The sequence below is a fragment of the Mustelus asterias genome, chromosome 4 (genome assembly GCF_964213995.1).
Source record: "Mustelus asterias chromosome 4, sMusAst1.hap1.1, whole genome shotgun sequence".
Taxonomy (NCBI): Eukaryota; Metazoa; Chordata; class Chondrichthyes; order Carcharhiniformes; family Triakidae; genus Mustelus; species Mustelus asterias.
In genome coordinates this window covers 1,274,651-1,294,803 of record NC_135804.1, presented here as the reverse complement: position 1 = coordinate 1,294,803, position 20,153 = coordinate 1,274,651, and the positions used below count along the sequence as shown (strand labels likewise).

The window sequence follows — 20,153 nt, the reverse complement described above, 5'->3', positions numbered from 1 at the left end:
ACACATACACCTAGATCCCTCTGCTCCTCCACACTATTCAAAGTCCTCCCGTTAGCCCTATACTCAACACATCTGTTATTCCTACCAAAGTGAATTACCTCACACTTCTCCGCATTAAACTCCATCCGCCACCTCTCGGCCCAACTTTGCAACCTGTCTAAGTCTTCCTGCAAACTACGACACCCTTCCTCACTGTCTACCACACCACCGACTTTGGTGTCATCAGCAAATTTGCTAATCCACCCAACTATACCCTCATCCAGATCATTAATAAATATTACAAACAGCAGTGGCCCCAAAACAGATCCCTGAGGTACACCACTTGTAACCGCACTCCATGATGAATATTTACTATCAACCACCACCCTCTGTTTCCTATCCGCTAGCCAATTCCTGATCCAATTTCCTAGATCACCCCCAATCCCATACATCTGCATTTTCTGCAGAAGCCTACCATGGTGAACCTTATCAAACGCCTTACTAAAATCCATATATACCACGTCCACTGCCTTGCCCCCATCCACCTCCTTGGTCACTTTCTCAAAAAACTCAATAAGGTTAGTAAGGCACGACCTACCTGCCACAAAACCATGCTGACTATCACCTATCAATTCATTACTCTCCAAATAACTATAAATCCTATCCCTTATAATTTTTTCCAACATCTTGCCGACAACAGAAGTGAGACTCACCGGTCTATAATTCCCGGGGAAGTCTCTGTTCCCCTTCTTAAACAATGGGACAACATTCGCTAACCTCCAATCTTCTGGTACTATACCAGAGGCCAACGACGACCTGAAGATCAGAGCCAGAGGCTCTGCAATCACTTCTCTTGCCTCCCAGAGAATCCTTGGATAAATCCCATCCGGACCAGGGGATTTATCTATTTTCAGACCCTCCAGAATATCCTGCACATCCTCCTTATCAACTGTAATACTGTCTATTCTACTCCCTTGCAACCCAGTGTCCTCCTCAGCTATATTCATGTCCCCTTGCGTGAACACCGAAGAGAAATATTGGTTCAATGCTTCACCAATCTCCTCCGGTTCCACACATAACTTCCCTCTGCCATCTATAACTGGCCCTAAACTTGCCCTAACCAACCTTCTGTTCTTGACATACCTATAGAACGCCTTAGGATTCTCTTTAACCCTATCCGCCAAAGTCTTCTCACGTCCCCTTTTAGCCCTTCTAAGCTCGCTCTTCAACTCCCTCTTAGCCAATCTAAAGCTTTCTAGTGCACTACCCGAGTGCTCACGTCTCATCCGAACATAAGCCTCCTTTTTCTTTTTAACCAACAAAGAAACTTTTTTGGTGCACCACGGTTCCCTAGCCCTACCAATTCCTCCTTGCCTGACCTTGCACATCTTGAGGTGTTCTCTTTTCTGAAGTAAAAAGCTCCGTAAAAAAAAGACTTGCATTTATATCGCCCCTTTCATGGCCACATCACCTCGCAGCCAAAGTTCTTTTGAAATGTAGTCACTTGTAACACAGCAAAAATGCAGCAGCTGCTTTAAGCAAAGCAACCCCCTAAATAGCAATTGGTTTGCTCTGCTGTGATGCTTTGAGTGATTTGCTCAACTGCATCACTTGATTCCTCAGCTATTCTACCCTATTCAGATTCCTACAAAGAACATCACCACACATTTACCCATGTTAAAGTTCACTTGCCACTTAACCATTCAGTCTGCAAGATTTTTAATGTCTTCTTATAGTCATGGATTTATTTGGTAGCAAAAGCCACTAGCTTTCAGAGCGCTGCTCCTTCATCTGGTGAGTGGGAGTTCTGTTCACAAACAGGGCATATAAAGACACAAACTCAATTTACAAAATAATGGTTGGAATGCAAATCTTTACAGGTAATCAAGTCTTGAAGTCTTCCCCGGAGCAAAGAAGTCTTCAACATGTCATTGATGAAGACGAACATCTCGCCAAGGCCATCCCCACACCCCCACTTCTTGCCTTCAAACAACCGCACAACCTCAAACAGACCATTGTCCGCAGCAAACTACCCAGCTTTCAGGAGAAGAGTGACCACGACACCACACAACCCTGCCACAGCAACCTCTGCAAGACCTGCCGGATCATCAACATGGATGCCATCATCTCACGTCAGAACACCATCCATCAGATACACGGTACATACACTTGCAACTCGGCCAACGTTGTCTACCTGATACGCTGCAGGAAAGGATGTCCCGAGGCATGGTACATTGGGGAGACCATGGAGACGCTATGGATGAATGAACACCACTCAACAATCACCAGGCAAGAGTGTTCTCTTTCTGTTGGGGAACACTTCAGCGGTCACGGGCATTTGGCCTCTGATCTTCGGGTAAACGTTCTCCAAGGTGGCCTTCACGACACACGACAACATAGAGTCGCTGAGCACAGACTGATAGCCAAGTTCTGCATACATGAAGGCGGCCTCAACCGGGATCTTGGGTTCATGTCACACTATCTGTAACCCTCACGACTTGCCTGGGCTTGCAAAATCTCACTAACTGTCCTGGCTGGACACAATACATGTCTCTTTAACCTGTGCTTAACCCTCTCTCCACTCACATTGTCTGTACCTTTAAGACTTGATTACCTGCAAAGACTCGCATTCCAACCATTATTTTGTAAATTGAGTTTGTGTCTTTATATGCCCTATTTGTGCACTGAAATCCCACTCACCTGATGAAGGAGCGGCGCTCCGAAAGCTAGTGGTTTGTGCTACCAAATAAATCTGTTGGACTTTAACCTGGTGTTGTGAGACTTCTTACTGTGTTCACCCCAGTCCAACGCCGGCATCTCCACATTATAATCATGGAGTCATAGAGGTTTACAGCATGGAAATAGGCCCTTCGGCCAAACCTGTTCATGCCGCCATTCTTCTTATTTGTTTTATTAGTTTAAGTAACTAAGGTATAATGGGGTAGGTCCAACACTAGCATCTCCACTTCATAAAGTATAATGATTATGTTACTGGCCTGTAATCCAGAGGCTTGGACTAATGTTCCTGAAACATGGGCTTAAATCTCATAACAGCAACTAGGGATTCAAATTCAATTAATTAAAATAAATCTGGTATCAGTAATGGACACACAAAACTACATTGTTGTAACAAAACATGTGGTACACTAATGCCCTTTTGGGAAGGAAATTATCCATCGTTACCTGGTCCAGATCCACAGCAATGTGGTTGACTTTTAACCACCTCTGAAATGGCCGAGAAAAACTCTTGGTTTTATCAAACTACCACTGGAAAGTGGAATAAGGACGAATCAGGACAGACCAATCACCATCAACCCCAAGGCACCAGAAACAACAACAAATTGCCTTTACATAGAGCCTTTAATATAATAAAATATCCAATGGAGCACTCTAAATCAAAATAGGAACAAAGTTACACAAGGAGAAATTAGGACAATGCTTGGTCAAAGAGGTGCGTTTTAAGGAGTATCTTACAGGAGCAGAGAGATAGGGACAGAGAGAATAGAGATAGAATAGAATAGAAAATAGAATAGAACAGAGATAGCCAGAAGCACATTGAAATAGTCAAACTAGAGGCATTGGGGTGAGGTTGTGGTGGTGGAAATGGGCAGTCCTTGTGATGGTACACCTGTGGTCAGATGATCACCTTGGGGACAAATATGCCACCAAGGTTGTGAATAGCCTGGTTTAGTCTCAGCAGCTGCCAGAGAGATGAATGGAGTCGGCAGCTGGGGAACAAGGTTTGGAGCAGGAAAAACAAACAAGGTCTTCAATCTTTCCAATATTTAATTGGAGGAAATTTCTGCTCATCCAGTACTGGATGTTGGACAAGCAATCTGATAATACTGGGAGAGTTGAGAGAGGGAGTGAGTAGCCAAGAGAGGTGATGTTGATGTTGTCAGTGTGCATGTGAGAAACGGGCACCGTGTTTCAGATAATATCACTGCGGGGGTAGGTATAAAAATAGGAAAATAACAAATAAAGTTCACTTGACCTTGTCTTAATCTACCTATCACAGATACTTCTGTACATGACAGCAATGATAGGAGTGACCACTGCATAATCCTTGTAGAGATGAAGACTTGTTTTCACACTTGTGTATCAGAACTGCCGCGGTAAAAAGGATAGATTCAGAACAGATCGAACAGGCCATCAGCGGCAGGGCTGCATTTCGACATAACCTGTAAGCTCGTGGCCGAGCGCATCCTCACTCTATAATCACCATGAACCCATTATCACTCACCCTGCTTCAAGCAGCATGCCAGGAGCAGCACCAAACACATGTAAACCTTGCAAAGCTAAAACATAGAACTATATGCATGCTAATAGTGGTCACAGCATGCTTGATTTGATTAATTTGATTTGATTTATTATTGTCACATGTATTGGGACACAGTGAAAAGTATCGTTTCTTGTGTGCTATACAAAGCATACCGTTCATTGAGTGGCATAGGGGAGAAGGAAAGGAGAGAGTGCAGAATGTAGAGTTACAGTCATAGCTAGAGAAAGATCAACTTAATGCAAGGTAGGTCCATTCAAAAACTGATGGCAGCAGGGAAGAAGCTGTTCTTGAATCGGTTGGCACGTGATCTCAAACTTTTGTATCTTTTTCCCGATGAAAGAAGGTGGACGAGAGAATGCCCGGGGTGCGTGGGGTCCTTAGTTATACTGGCTGCTTTCCCAAGGCAGTGGGATGTGTAGACGGAGTCAGTGGATGGGAGGCTACTTTGTGTGATGGACTGGGCTACGTTCACAAGACTTTGTAGTTTCTTGCAGTTTTGGGCAGAGCAGGAGCCATACCAAGCTGTGATACATCCAGAAAGGATGCTTTCTATGGTGCATCTGTAAAAATTGGTGAGTCGTATCGGACATGCCTTGATTCCTTAGCCTCCTGAGAAAGTAGAGGCGTTGGTGGGCTTTCTTAACTATCGCGTCAGCTCTTTACTATTTACGCAGAATTAAGGGATCCCATAACCAACAGATCAGATCGAAGCTCTTCAATCCCATCACATTGATTTATGGGAATCGTGGTGGACAATTAAACAACACAGTAGGAGTGGGCTCAACAAACAACTCAGTCTTCTCTGGTGGCAAATCCCAGCATGTTATCATTCGACTAAAATACACAGTAAATAGGCCCATTCTATTCAATCCCTTCTCATGTGACAGTCTTCTCATACCAGGAAACAAACCCTTCATTTCACAACCCTAAGGCAAGTGCACCTTTCCTTCAGAACAGAGATCAAAACTTTACACAGTAGTGCAGCTGTATCCTCACCAAGGCCCTATCTAGTTGCAGTAAAACTTCCTCATTCTTATACTCCAAACCTTCCACAAGCCACGAAGGGGAAAAAAGCTCCTCACCTCTGTTTTAATTGAGAGACTCCTTATTTTTAAATAGTCCACCCTAGTTCGAGATTCTCCCACAAGAGGAAACCTTCCTAATTGCACAGTGGGTGCACCTACACCATATGGACTGCAGTGATTCAGGAAAGTAGCTCACTACCACCTTCTCAAGGACAGGGATCCCCTGTGGTCGTTCCCCTTGGCAACAAGTATTCCGCTTTGGATACTGTTGGGGGGGACAACCTACCAGTGGTAAGCCACGGTGACCGGATCTCCAGCACTGAGTCCGTCCCTGTGGCTCAGAAGGGAAAGGGGAAGAGCAGGAGAGCAATAGTTATTGGGGACTCGTTAGTTAGAGGGATAGATAGGAGGTTCTGTGGCAGCGAAAGAGACTCGAGGATGGTATGTTGCCTACCGGGTGCCAGGGTCCATGGTGTCTCAGACCGTGTTTTCAGGATTCTTAAGGGGGAGGGGGAACAGTCACAAGTCGTGATACACATCGGTACCAATGACATAGGTAGGAGAAGGGACGGGGATTTAAAACAGGAATTTAAGGAGCTAGGGTGGAAGCTGAGAGTCAGGACACACCATGTTGTCATTTCTGGTTTGTTGCCGGAGCCACGTGCTAGTGAGTTGAGGAACAGGGAGAGAGTGCAGATAAACACGTGGCTGCAGGGATGGTGTAGGAGGGAGGGTTTCAGCTACATGGATAATTGGAACACATTCTGGGGAAGGTGGGACCTGTACAAACAGGACGGGTTGCACCTGAACCAGAGGGGCACCAATATCCTGGGAGGGAAATTTGCAAAGGCTCTTCAGGAGGGTTTAAACTAATTTGTCAGGGGGATGGGAAAAGGAGCTATAGTCCAGAAGTCAGTGTTGAGTGTAGTGAGGTACTGAGGAAAATATCAAGGTCGCAGGAGTGTACCGGCAGACAGGAAGTGGGTTGAAGTGTGTCTACTTCAATTCAAGGAGCATCCGGAATAAGGTAGGTGAACTTGGAGCGTGGATTCGTACTTGGGACTACGATGTTGTGGCCATTACGGAGACATGGTTAGAACAGGGGCAGGAATGGTTGTTGGAAGTTCCGGGGAATAGATGTTTCAGTAAGAGTAGGGAAGGTGGTAAAAGAGGTGGAGGAGTAGCATTGTTAATCAAGGATAGTTTAACGGCTGCAGAAAGGCAGTTCGAGGGGGATCTGCCTACTGAGGTAATATGGGCTGAAGTTAGAAATAGGAAAGGAGCGGTCACGTTGTTAGTTGTCTATAGGCCCCCAAATAGTAATAGAGATGTGGAGGAAGAAATTGCAAAGCAGATTATGGATAGGTGTGGAGGTCACAGGGTAGTTGTCATGGGTGACTTTAACTTTCCAAATATTGATTGGAACCTTTATAGGTCGAATAGTTCGGATGGGGCAGTGTTTGTACAGTGTGTGCAGGAGGGTTTCCTGACACAATATGTGGATAGGCCGACAAGAGGTGGGGCCACACTGGATTTGGTACTGGGAAATGAACCGGGCCAAGTGTTAGATTTGGTTGTGGGAGAGCACTTTGGAGATAGCGACCACAATTCGGTGTCTTTCATTATTGCAATGGAGAGGGATAGGGCCGTACGGCAGGGCAAGGTTTATAATTGGGGGAGGGGTAATTATGATGCGATTAGGCAAGAATTAGGGGGCATAAGATGGGAACAGAAACTGTCAGGGAAAGGCACAAATGAAAAGTGGAGCTTGCTCAAGGAACAAATACTGTGTGTCCTTGATAGGTATGTCCCTGTCAGGCAGGGAGGAAATGGCCGAGTGAGGGAACCATGGTTCACAAAAGAGGTGGAATGTCTTGTCAAGAGGAAGAAGGAAGCGTATGTAAAGATGAGAAAACAAGGTTCAGTTTGGTCGCTTGAGGGTTACAAGTTAGCAAGGAATGAGCTGAAAAAAGGGCTTAGGAGAGCTAGGAGGGGCATGAGAATTCCTTGGCGGGTCGGATCAAGGAAAACCCCAAGGCCTTTTACTATTATGTGACGAATAAAAGAATGACCAGGGAGAGGTTAGGCCGGTCAAGGACAGTAGTGGGAACTTGTGCATGGAGTCAGAAGAGATAGGAGAGGCGATGAATGAATACTTTTCTTCAGTGTTCACCAAGGAGAGGGGCCATGTTTTTGAGGATGAGAGTGTGATACAGGCTGATAGGCTGGAGGAGGCGGATGTTCTGAGGAAAGATGTATTAGCAATTTTGAAAAACCCGAGGGTCGATAAGTCCCCTGGGCCAGATGAGATATATCCTAGGATTCTTTGGGAGGCAAGGGATGAGATTGCAGAGCCTTTGGCTTTGATCTTTGGGTCCTCACTGTCCACGGGGATAGTGCCAGAGGACTGGAGAATGGCAAATGTTGTTCCTCTGTTCAAGAAAGGAAATAGGAATGACCCTGGTAATTATAGGCTGGTTAGTCTTACTTCGGTGGTCGGCAAGTTAATGGAAAAGGTCCTGAGGGATAGGATTTACGACCATTTAGAAAGATGCAGCTTAATCCGGGATAGTCAACATGGATTCGTGAAGGGTAAGTCTTGCCTCACAAATTTGATAGAATTTTTTGAGGAGGTAACTAAGTGTGTAGATGAAGGTAGAGCAGTTGATGTCATATACATAGATTTTAGTAAGGCGTTTGATCAGGTCCCCCATGGTCGGCTCGTGAAGAAAGTAAGGAGGTGTGGGATAGAGGGAAATTTGGCCGATTGGTTAAGTAACTGGCTATCTCATAGAAGACAGAGGGTGGTGGTGGATGGAAAATTTTCAGACTGGAGATCAGTTACCAGCGGTGTACCACAAGGATCAGTGCTATGTCCTCTGCTATTTGTGATTTTTATCAATGACTTGGAAGAAGGGGCTGAAGGGTGGATCAGTAAATTTGCAGATGACACCAAGATTGGTGGAGTAGTGGATGAGATGGAGGGCTGTTGTAGGCTGCAAAGAGACATTGATAGGATGCAGAGCTGGGCCGAAAAATGGCAGATGGAGTTTAACCCTGATAAGTGCGGGTTGATTCATTTTGGTAGGACAAATTTGAATGCAGATTACAGGGTCAAAGGTAGGGTTCTGAGGAATGTGGAGGAACAGAGAGATCTTGGGGTTCATATCCACAGATCTCTGAAGGATGCCACTCAAGTGGATCGAGCCGTGAAGGCGGCCTATAGTGTGTTAGCGTTTATTAACAGGGGGATTGAGTTTAAGAGCCGTGGGGTTCTGCTGCAACTGTACAGGACCTTGGTGAGACCACATTTGGAATATTGTGTGCAGTTCTGGTCACCTATAAGATGTGGAAGCACTGGAAAGAGTGCAAAGGAGATTTACCAGGATGCTGCCTGGTTTGGAGGGTAGGTCTTATGAGCAAAGGTTGAGGGAGCTAGGGCTTTTCTCTTTAGAGCGGAGGAGGTTGAGAGGTGACTTAATAGAAGTTTATAAGATGATGAGGGGGATAGATAGAGTGGACGTTCAGAGACTATTTCCTCGGGTGGATGTAGCTGTTACTATAAGGTTCGTGGTGGAAGATATAGGAGGGATGTACGAGGTAGGTTCTTTACTCAGAGAGTGGTTGGGGTGTGGAATGGACTGCCTGCTGTGATACTGGAGTCGGACACTTTTGGAACTTTCAAGCGGTTATTGGATAGGCACATGGAGCACACCAGGATGATAGGGAGTGGGATAGCTTGATCTTGGTTTCGGAAAAGGTTCGGCACAACATCGTGAGCTGAAGGGCCTGTACTGGGCTGTACTGTTCTATGTTCTATGACAGTTTGGCATGGGCAATGAATACTTGATTTGATTTATTATTGTCACATGTATTAGTATACAGTGAAAAGTATTGTTTCTTGCATGCTATAGAGACAAAGCATACCGTTCATAGAGAAGGAAAGGAGAGAGTGCAGAATGTAGTGTTACAGTCAGCTAGGGTGTAGAGAAAGATCAACTTAATGCAAAGTAGGTCCATTCAAAAGTCTGATGGCAGCAGGGAAGAAGCTGTTTTTGAGTCGGTTGGTACGTGACCTCAGATTTTTGTATCTTTTTCCCGATGGAAGAAGTTGGAAGAGGGAATGTCCGGGGTGCGTTGGGTCCTTAATTATGCTGCCTGCTTTGCCGAGGTAACGGGAAGTGTAAACAGTGTCAATGGATGGGAGGCTGGTTTGAGTGATGGACTGGGCTTCGTTCACGACCCTTTGTAGTTCCTTGCGGTCTTGGGCAGAGCAGGAGCCCATACCAAGCTGTGATACAACCAGAAAGAATGCTTTCTATGGTACATCTGTAAAAGTTGGTAAGAGTTGTAGCGGACATGCCAAATTTCCTTAGTCTCCTGAGAAAGTAGAGGCGATGGTGGGCTTTCTTAACTATAGTGTCGGCATGGGGGGACCAGGACAGGTTGTTGGTGATCTGGACACCTAAAAACCTGAGGCTCTCGACCTTTTCTACTTCGTCCCCGTCGATGTAGACAGGGGCATGTTCTCCACTACGGTTCCTGAAGCCGATGACAATCTCCTTCGTTTTAGTGACATTGAGGGAGAGATTATTGTTGCCGCACCAGTTCACTGGATTCTCTATCTCATTCCTGTACTCCGTTTCGTCATTGTTTGAGATCCGACCCACTACGGTGGTGTCATCATGAAACTTGAAAATCGAGTTGGAGGGGAATTTGGCCACACGGTTAAAGGTGGATAAGGAGTATAGTAGGGGGCTGAGAACACAGCCTTGTGGGGAACTGGTGTTGAGGATGATGGTGGAGGAGGCGTTGTCTATCCTTACTGATTGCGGTCTGTGGGTTAGGAAGTCTAGGATCCATTGTAGAGGGAGGAGCTGAGCCCATGGACAAATTTAAAATACCCTTGCAATAAATGCTAATATACTATTTTCCTTCTTAAATGTCCTTCCTAACATTTCCACAATATCCACACAAAGCAGCCTACACAGAGACTGGAGCTAAAGATCATTGGAAACTCAACTGTTCCCTGATGTAATCCACTGTTGTGTGTGGTAGAACTTAATTACATCCTGGAACTGCAACTAATATTCCCAAAGAGACCAAAAAAACCCCAAGTTGTCTAACAACCCACACACCAGTGTCAGCAGCCCATCACTACTGGCACAGTGCACAGCACGTACACACACGATGTGAATTTGCTATTTTTGGCAAGATATTCAACACTACTGCAGTTCCTGACAGATTGAAAATTCAGAGTCACTTTTTAATCCCAGCCAGAAGTATGATTATGTAACAGCCACACGTGTACTTTATTCTGCCTCAACAGAAACACTAGGAGGTATTAAACAATGCAAGTCTGCACACTATTTACACGAGGGTGGGACTGGGAGTCATGTGTAGGCCAGATCAGAAAAGGATCACAGGCTTTCTTCCCTGATGCCTACAGTTCCCAGCTGGACTCAGGAGCAACTTTAGTCGATTGCTCTCTTACCCCCAATTCCAAGACACCAAAGCAGTTACACCAGCCATATTACCAGCCTGACAACATCAGCATCACCTCTCTTGGCTATATGATCCAACATTCGGTTTTTGGAACTCCCTTACACCCACATTTCCCTCCACCAAGTGCCTGTTCAATATTATGCGGAGAATCACAAAGTTTAGTATCTTAACATAAGAGAAGTTGGCGCAGTGATCATGGAATAGAACGCTTTGTAAACAGAATGATCACAGAACAAAGCACATCATAAAAGGAGTGGAAACGTTGAGAATGGGACGCGCGGAGGGGGCAAACGGGGCGTGCGGAGGGGGCAAACGGGGCGCGCGGAGGGGGCAAACGGGGCGCGCGGAGGGGGCAAACGGGGCGCGCGGAGGGGGCAAACGGGGCGCGCGGAGGGGGCAAACGGGGCGCGCGGAGGGGGCAAACGGGGCGCGCGGAGGGGGCAAACGGGGCGCGCGGAGGGGGCAAACGGGGCGCGCGGAGGGGGCAAACGGGGCACGCGGAGGGGGCAAACGGGGCACGCGGAGGGGGCAAACGGGGCACGCGGAGGAGGCAAACGGGGCGCGCGGAGGGGGCAAACGGGGCACGCGGAGGGGGCAAACGGGGCGCGCGGAGGGGGCAAGCGGGGCGCGCGGAGGGGGCAAATGGGGCGCGCGGAGGGGGCAAACGGGGCGCGCGGAGGGGGCAAACGGGGCGCGCAGAGGGGGCAAACGGGGCGCGCGGAGGGGGCAAACGGGGCACGCGGAGGGGGCAAATGGGGCGCGCGGAGGGGGCAAACGGGGCGCGCGGAGGGGGCAAACGGGGCGCACGGAGGGGGCAAACGGGGCGCGCAGAGGAGGCAAACGGGGTGCGCGGAGGGGGCAAACGGGGCGCGCGGAGGGGGCAAACGGGGCGCGCGGAGGAGGCAAACGGGGCGCGCGGAGGAGGCAAACGGGGCGCGCGGAGGAGGCAAACGGGGCGCGCGGAGGAGGCAAACGGGGCACGCGGAGGAGGCAAACGGGGCGCGCAGAGGGGGCAAACGGGGCGCGCGGAGGAGGGAATGGAATTTAAGAAAAGGGATAACCAGCCATGGAAAACTAAGGAAATAAAGGAGAGTATCAAATGAAAAACCAATGCATACAGAGTGGCCAAAATTAGTGGGGAACTAGAAGATTGGGAAGGCTTTAAAAAACAACAAAGAACTGCTAAGAAAGCAATAAAGAAAGGAAAGATAGATTATGAAAGTAAACTAGCACAAAATATAAAAACTGATAGTAAAAGTTTTTACAAATATATAAAACGGATAAGAGTGGCTAAAGTAAATGTTGGACCCTTAGAAGATGAGAAGGGGGATTTAATAATAGGAAACGAGGAAATGGCCGAGGCCTTAAACAAGTTTTTTGTGTCAGTCTTCACAGTGGGGGACAAATAGCTTACCAATAATTGACGGTCATGGGACTGTAGGGGGTGAGGACCTTAAAATGATCACTATTACTAAAGAGGTGGTGCTGGGCAGGCAAATGGGACTAAAGGTAGACAAGTCCCCTGGTCCGGATGGAATGCATCCCAGGGTACTAAAAGAAACGGCAGAAGTAATAGCAAATGCATTAGTTGTAATTTATCAAAATTCACTGGACTCTGGGGAGGTGCCGGCTGATTGGAAAACAGCTAATGTCACGCCACTGTTTAAAAAAGGAGGTAGACAAAAGGCAGGTAACTACAGGCCGGTTAGCTTAACATCCGTCGTTGGGAAAATGCTGGAATCTATCATTAAGGAAGAAATAGCAGGACACCTGGAAAAGAATGGTTCAATCAAGCAGACGCAGCATGGATTCATGAAGGGAAAGTCATGTTTGACTAATTTACTGGAATTTCTTTGAGGATATAACGAGTGCAGTTGACAGAGGGGAACCGGTGGATGTGGTGTATTTAGATTTCCAGAAGGCATTCGGTAAGGTGCCTCACAAAAGGTTGCTGCGTAAAATAAAGGTACACGGAGTTGGGGGTAAAGTGTTAGCGTGGATTGAGGATTGGCTATCTAACAGAAAGCAGAGAGTCGGAATAAATGGGTGCTTTTCCGGTTGGTCATCAGTGACTAGTGGCGTGCCGCAGGGATCGGTGCTGGGGCCTCAACTATTTACCATATACATAGACGATCTGGAGGAGGGGAGCGAGTGTAGGGTAACAAAGTTTGCGGATGACACAAAGATGAGTGGGAAAGCAAATTGCATGGAGGACGCAGAGAGTCTGCAGAGAGATTTGGATAGGCTAAGTGAGTGGGCAAGGATCTGGCAGATGGAGTATAACGTTGGTAAGTGTGAGGTTATCCACTTTGGAAGGAATAATAGTAAAATGGACTATTATTTAAACGGTGAAAAATTACAACATGCTCCTGTGCAGAGGGACCTGGGGGTCCTTGTGCATGAATCACAAAAACTCAGTTTGCAGGTGCAGCAGGTGATCAAGAAGGCAAATGGAATGTTGGCCTTTATCGCGAGAGGGATGGATATAAAAGCAGGGAGGTCTTGCTGCAACTGTACAGGGTACTGGTGAGGCCGCACCTAGAGTACTGTGTACAATTTTGATCCCCTTATTTAAAAAAGGATATATTAGCTTTGGAGGGGGTACAGAGAAGGTTCAGCAGGTTGATTCCGGAGATGAGGGGGTTAGCTTATGAGGAGAGATTGAGTAGACTGGGCCTGTACTCATTGGAGTTTAGAAGGTTGAGGGGAGATCTTATAGAGACATATAAGATAATGAAGGGGCTAGACAGGGTAGAAGCAGCGAGGTTTTTTCCACTTACAATGGAAACAAGAACTATGGGGCATAGCCTCAAAATACAGGGGAGTCAATTTAGAACAGAGTTGAGGAGGAACTTCTTCTCCCAGAGGGTAGTGAATCTTTGGAATTCTCTGCCCAATGAAGCAGTAGAGGCTACCTCGTTAAATGTGTTTAAGTCACAGATAGATAGATTTTTAACCAATGAGGGAATTAAGGGTTATGTGGAACTGAACCCACTATCAGATCAGCCATGATCTTATTGAACGGCTGAGCAGGCTTGAGGGGTTAGATGGCCTACTCCTGCTCCTATTTCTTATGTTCGAATGGGGTGCGCGGAGGGGGGAAATGGGGCACGCGGAGGGGGGAAATGGGGCGTGCGGAGGGGGGGAATGGGGCGCGCGGAGGGGGGGAATGGGGCGCGCAGAGGGGGGAATGGGGCGCGCAGAGGGGGGGAATGGGGCACGCAGAGGGGGGGAATGGGGCGCGCGGAGGGGGGGAATGGGGCAGTTTGGTTGCGGGGTCGAACAGGTTATGTGTCTGCAGTCTGTAGGTGTCTGTGAAAAGTGAGACTATCCAAAGTGAATACAGATGCGACCAATAGTGTACAGAGTAAGTGGAACCCGGGTGACATAGTGAATGAAGATCCACAAAAACCCAATAGGTACAATGTGCTTGCAACCTCTGATGGGAAGGATAAAACTATCCAGTCAGGGTCATGGCACCTTTGAACATAAAACTGTCCAAAAAGGGGGCTGGAGGGTAAAGCTTCATGTTGCAGTTCATAGAAACCATAGAAACCCTACAGTGCAGAAGGAGGCCATTCGGCCCATCGAGTCTGCACCGACCACAATCCCACCCAGGCCCTACCCCCACATATTTTACCCGCTAATCCCTCTAACCTACGCATCCCAGGACTCTAAGGGGCAATTTCTTTAACCTAGCCAATCAACCTAACCCGCACATCTTTGGACTATGGGAGGAAACCGGAGCACCCGGAGGAAACCCACGCAGACACGAGGAGAATGTGCAAACTCCACACAGACAGTGACCCGAGCCGGGAATCGAACCCGGGGCCCTGGAGCTGTGAAGCAGCAGTGCTAACCACTGTGCTACCGTGCCGCCCTCGTTGTAGGGGATTTAATAATTAGGGGACAAAGCAGCGTTTGTGAGCAAAGTCCCACATGATGGAACTCCCAGCTGGAGCTAGAGGGAGGGATATATTGATCCTGCTTGAAAGAACATTGGTGATAAGGGGGAAAGATCCAGTCACTGTCCAGTCATTGGAATGATCTAATAATGGTCATGAAACGATTGAGTTCAATGTGGTGCCTGAAAGGAAAAAACTTGAAAGTTACTAAGATTCTAGGTTTAGGTAATGTTGACTTCAATGGGAGCAAAGACTGCAATAAACTCAGCATATCTGCTCATGGATAAAATGACAGCTATTGGTCACATCAATTCCACCGTGAAACTGCAGTGCTCCAAAAGAAAATGCTGGAAATACTCAGCATGCAGATAGAATCAGTGAGGTGCGACTGGAAACTAGAGTAAATGTCCAGATACTGCATAAACTGTGTGTCAGTTGGTAACGCGCTCATCTCCCAGTCACAAGATTTGAGGTTCAACTCCACTCCAGGGCTTGAGTCTAAGCAGATGCTCCCTTGCAGTACTGCAGAGTGCAGCTGCCATCTTGCAGATGAGACTTTAAACTGAGGCCCCTATCGTGCCGCTCAGGTGAATGTAAACGATCCCATGGCACTATTTCGAAGAAGAGCAGCGGAAAGTTCTCCCTGGTGTTTTTATCCCACAATGAAGATTTTTAAAAATTGATCATTATCGTATTGCTGATTGTGGGAGCTTGCTGTGCACATTTTGGCTGCCAGGTTTCCTACAGATAAGTAGACTTTACAAATGTACTAGACTGCTGCAGGAGCACTTTGAGACATCTGGTGGCATTTGTTCCAGACAATGGGAGGTGTTCAAACACGAATTTAATGTGATACAGCGCCAGATTATACCCCGAAGGTGCAAGAGCTCCACCTGCTAAAAAAAACCATGGATAACTAAGCTGATAAGAGATGGCATCAAATAAAAGGGCACAGAAAACAGTAAAAGTGTAGATTCTGGGTACAAAGAGCAGCGCTGAATCAGAGAATAGTCACAGCACAGGACGAGGCCATTTGGTCCATCGTGTCCATGCTGGTTACTTGCAAGAACACAGCAAGTTCCAGTCTTCCAGCTGTATTCTCTTCAGATAATTATACAATTCCTTTCTGATGAAAGTACAAATACAGCTCTAGTATACTCCCAATCCCAGGACTATGCAAATGCAACTTTACTGTACACCCAGTCCCAGGACAGTGCAAATACAGCTCGACTGTACTACCCAGTTAATTCAGAGGATGGTTTTACAGGTTAGAGCACCCTAATACAGCACCCGATACACTCTGAATCCTGTCACCTGTTCCAGCACACTTTGCATTTGTGCCAGGAGCATGGTCACTGGTTTATCATGTTTCAAAGAAATCAAATCTGGGTTTACAAAGCACATGACTGGGACTCAGCAGCATCCCGGCTATTGTAATCTTGCCTAGTTTTCTGAGATATTAGTGAACCAATGGCCTTGAACAATATATTAGAGTCACAATCTTTAAAGATACTAACATTTTTTAAATAAGCACAACAACCCACTAAACATTTATTTGCACACAGTATCAACTGTAACAGTAGCTAAAACATCTCATCCCGTAGTCCCTGGTCATATTTCTCATCTCTCTGAATTATATGAATAATGTAAACATCATTTTTGCTGTTTCATTCTCCAAATTCTGTACTCATGTTGGAGAAAGGAAGCACAGACCCACCACAAGAGCATTCCCCAAGCTCGAATACAAAGCAGCAACTCTTGACAGCCACATTCCAAACAACAAGCTGGCATCCTGAAAGCAGCAATAGTAGAGCTGTATCTCTCTGGCTGTGTGAAGCCTGCATTGACAAAGTTCCTTTACAAAGGCACTGCCCCCCCCCCCCCCATTGGGACAGCGACAACAGCTGGGGTGTGCTAGGCTAGATGTGGTCCGAGTTCAGACCCGGGGTCAGTGTCTGGTTCGGGGTCAGAGTTCAGACCGGGGTCAGTGTCTGGTCTGTGTTCAGGGTCAGAGTTCAGACCCGGGGTCAGTGTCTGGTTCGGGGTCAGAGTTCAGACCGGGGTCAGTGTCTGGTCTGTGTTCAGGGTCAGAGTTCAGACCCGGGGTCAGGGTCTAGACCAGATTCGGGGTCAGTGTCTGGTCCAGGTTCAGGGTCAGAGTTCAGACCCGGGGTCAGTGTCTGGTTCAGGGTCAGAGTTCAGACCCGGGGTCAATGTCTGGTCCGGGTTCAGAGTCAGTGCTTGGTCTGGGTTCAGGGTCAGGGTCAGAGTTCAGACCCAGGGTCAGGGTCTGATTTGGGTCCGGCCTGTTTTCGCTCCCGGAGCTGACAGTTCCTCGGGATGAGTTTCAAATGAAGGTTTCAATTAACCGCCCCCCCACCCCTCCCTCTCCGGAACCCAGGGTGTCCACACTGACCCCGGGGTGTCCACACTGACCCCGGGGTGTCCACACTGACCCCGGGGGTGTCCACACTGACCCCGGGGGTGTCCACACTGACCCCGGGGGTGTCCACACTGACCCCGGGGGTGTCCACACTGACCCCGGGGGGTGTCCACACTGACCCCGGGGGTGTCCACACTGACCCCGGGGGTGTCCACACTGACCCTGGGGTGTCCACACTGACCCCAGGGTGTCCACACTGACCCCGGGGTGTCCACACTGACCCCGGGGGTGTCCACACTGACCCTGGGGTGTCCACACTGACCCCGGGAGCGAGCACACTGGCCCCGGGAGCGAGCACACTGACCCCGGGAGCGAGCACACTGACCCCGGGCGCGAGCACACTGACCCCGGGGTGTCCACACTGACCCCGGGGTGTCCACACTGACCCCGGGAGCGAGCACACTGGCCCCGGGAGCGAGCACACTGACCCCGGGAGCGAGCACACTGACCCCCGGGAGCGAGCACACTGACCCCGGGAGCGAGCACACTGACCCCGGGAGCGAGCACACTGACCCCGGGCGCGAGCACACTGACCCCGGGGTGTCCACACTGACCCCGGGAGCGAGCACACTGGCCCCGGGGGGTGTCCACACTGACCCCGGGGAGTGTCCACACTGACCCCGGGGGGTGTCCACACTGACCCCGGGGGGTGTCCACACTGACCCCGGGGTGTCCACACTGACCCCGGGGGGTGTCCACACTGACCCCGGGAGCGAGCACACTGACCCCGGGGTGTCCACACTGACCCCGGGAGCGAGCACACTGACCCCGGGAGCGAGCACACTGGCCCCGGGGGGTGTCCACACTGACCCTGGGGGTGTCCACACTGACCCCGGGGGGTGTCCACACTGACCCCGGGGGGTGTCCACACTGACCCCGGGGGGTGTCCACACTGGCCCCGGGGGGTGTCCACACTGGCCCCGGGGGGTGTCCACACTGGCCCCGGGGGGTGTCCACACTGACCCCGGGGGGTGTCCACACTGACCCTGGGGGTGTCCACACTGACCCCGGGAGCGAGCACACTGACCCCGGGAGCGAGCACACTGGCCCCGGGCGCGAGCACACTGACCCCGGGAGCGAGCACACTGACCCCGGGCGCGAGCACACTGACTCCGGGCGCGAGCACACTGACCCCCGGGTGCGAGCACACTGACCCCGGGCGCGGGCACACTGACCCCGGGCGCGAGCACACTGACCCCGGGGGCGAGCACACTGACCCCGGGGGCGAGCACACTGACCCCGGGGGCGAGCACACTGACCTCTCCGTTGCCAGGATAACCCAGGTCCGGGGCTCGCGCCTCCTGCGTTGTCTCCACCGCGTCCGCAACCGCCACGCCTGCGCAGTGCGAGGACTGGGGTGCGCATGCGCGGTATGGTCATTAGGCTGGAGCGGAAAATTCAGATTCAGATTCTCAGTGAAGAGAAACCCCCAAAACCCCCAAATTACCACCCAAACCCCCCACCCAGACACCCCCAACCCCCCCCAACCCCCACCCAACCCCCCCCAACCCCCACCCAACCCCCCCCAACCCCCACCCAACCCCCCCCAACCCCCACCCAACCCCCCCCAACCCCCACCCAGACACCCCCAACCCCCACCCAGACACCCCCAACCCCCACCCAACCCCCCCCAACCCCCACCCAACCCCCCCCAACCCCCACCCAGACACCCCCCAACCCCCCCCAACCCCCACCCAGACACCCCCAACCCCCACCCAGACACCCCCAACCCCCACCCAGACACCCCCAACCCCCACCCAGACACCCCCAACCCCCACCCAGACACCCCCAACCCCCACCCAGACACCGCCCAACCCCCACCCAAACCCCCCCCAACCCCCACCCAAACCCCCCCAACCCCCACCCAGACACCCCCAACCCCCACCCAGACACCCCCCAACCCCCACCCTGACACCCCCAACCCCCACCCAGACACCCCCAACCCTCACCCAGACACCCCCAACCCCCACCCAGACACCCCCAACCCCCACCCAGACACCCCCAACCCCCACCCAGACACCCCCAACCCCCACCCAGACACCCCCAACCCCCACCCAGACACCCCCAACCCCCACCCAGACACCGCCCAACCCCCACCTAAACCCCCCCCAACCCCCACCCAAACCCCCCCAACCCCCACCCAGACACCCCCAACCCCCACCCAGACACCCCCAACCCCCACCCAGACACCCCCCAACCCCCACCCTGACACCCCCAACCCCCACCCAGACACCCCCAACCCTCACCCAGACACCCCCAACCCCCACCCAAACACCCCCAACCCCCACCCAAACCCCCCCCAACCCCCACCCAAACCCCCCCCAACCCCCACCCAAACCCCCCCAACCCCCACCCAGACACCCCCAACCCCCACCCAAACCCCCCCCAACCCCCACCCAGACACCCCCCAACCCCCACCCAGACACCCCCAACCCCCACCCAAACCCCCCCCAACCCCCACCCAAACCCCCCCAACCCCCACCCAGACACCCCCAACCCCCACCCAAACCCCCCCCAACCCCCACCCAAACCCCCCCCAACCCCCACCCAAACCCCTCCCAACCCCCACCCAAACCCCCCCCAACCCCCACCCAGACACCCCTCAACCCCCACCCAGACACCCCCAACCCCCACCCAAACCCCCCCCAACCCCCCACCCAGACACCCCCAACCCCCACCCAAACCCCCCCCAACCCCCACCCAGACACCCCCCAACCCCCACCCAGACACCCCCAACCCCCACCCAAACCCCCCCCAACCCCCACCCAAACCCCCCCCAACCCCCACCCAAACCCCCCCAACCCCCACCCAGACACCCCCAACCCCCACCCAAACCCCCCCAACCCCCACCCAAACCCCCCCAACCCCCACCCAGACACCCCCCAACCCCCACCCAGACACCCCCAACCCCCACCCAGACACCCCCAACCCCCACCCAAACCCCCCCCAACCCCCAACCAAACCCCCCCAACCCCCACCCAGACTCCCCCCAACCCCCACCCAGACACCCCCAA

At 50.9% G+C, this 20,153-nt stretch overlaps 1 protein-coding gene across 3 annotated transcripts in view; it reads right to left on the bottom strand.

Annotated features, from left to right (window-relative positions):
• Nucleotides 1-18,486, bottom strand: part of kiaa0513 (KIAA0513 ortholog) — a 140,399-nt gene extending 121,913 nt beyond the window's left edge. For 2 of the 3 annotated variants that reach the window (XM_078210494.1, XM_078210493.1), the window contains exon 1: nucleotides 18,399-18,486. The gene's annotated coding sequence lies outside the window, so the exon portion shown is untranslated. The remainder of the gene's footprint in view (nucleotides 1-18,398) is intronic. The other variant, XM_078210498.1, reaches the window with a different exon arrangement.
• Nucleotides 18,487-20,153: the final 1,667 nt, after the last annotated feature.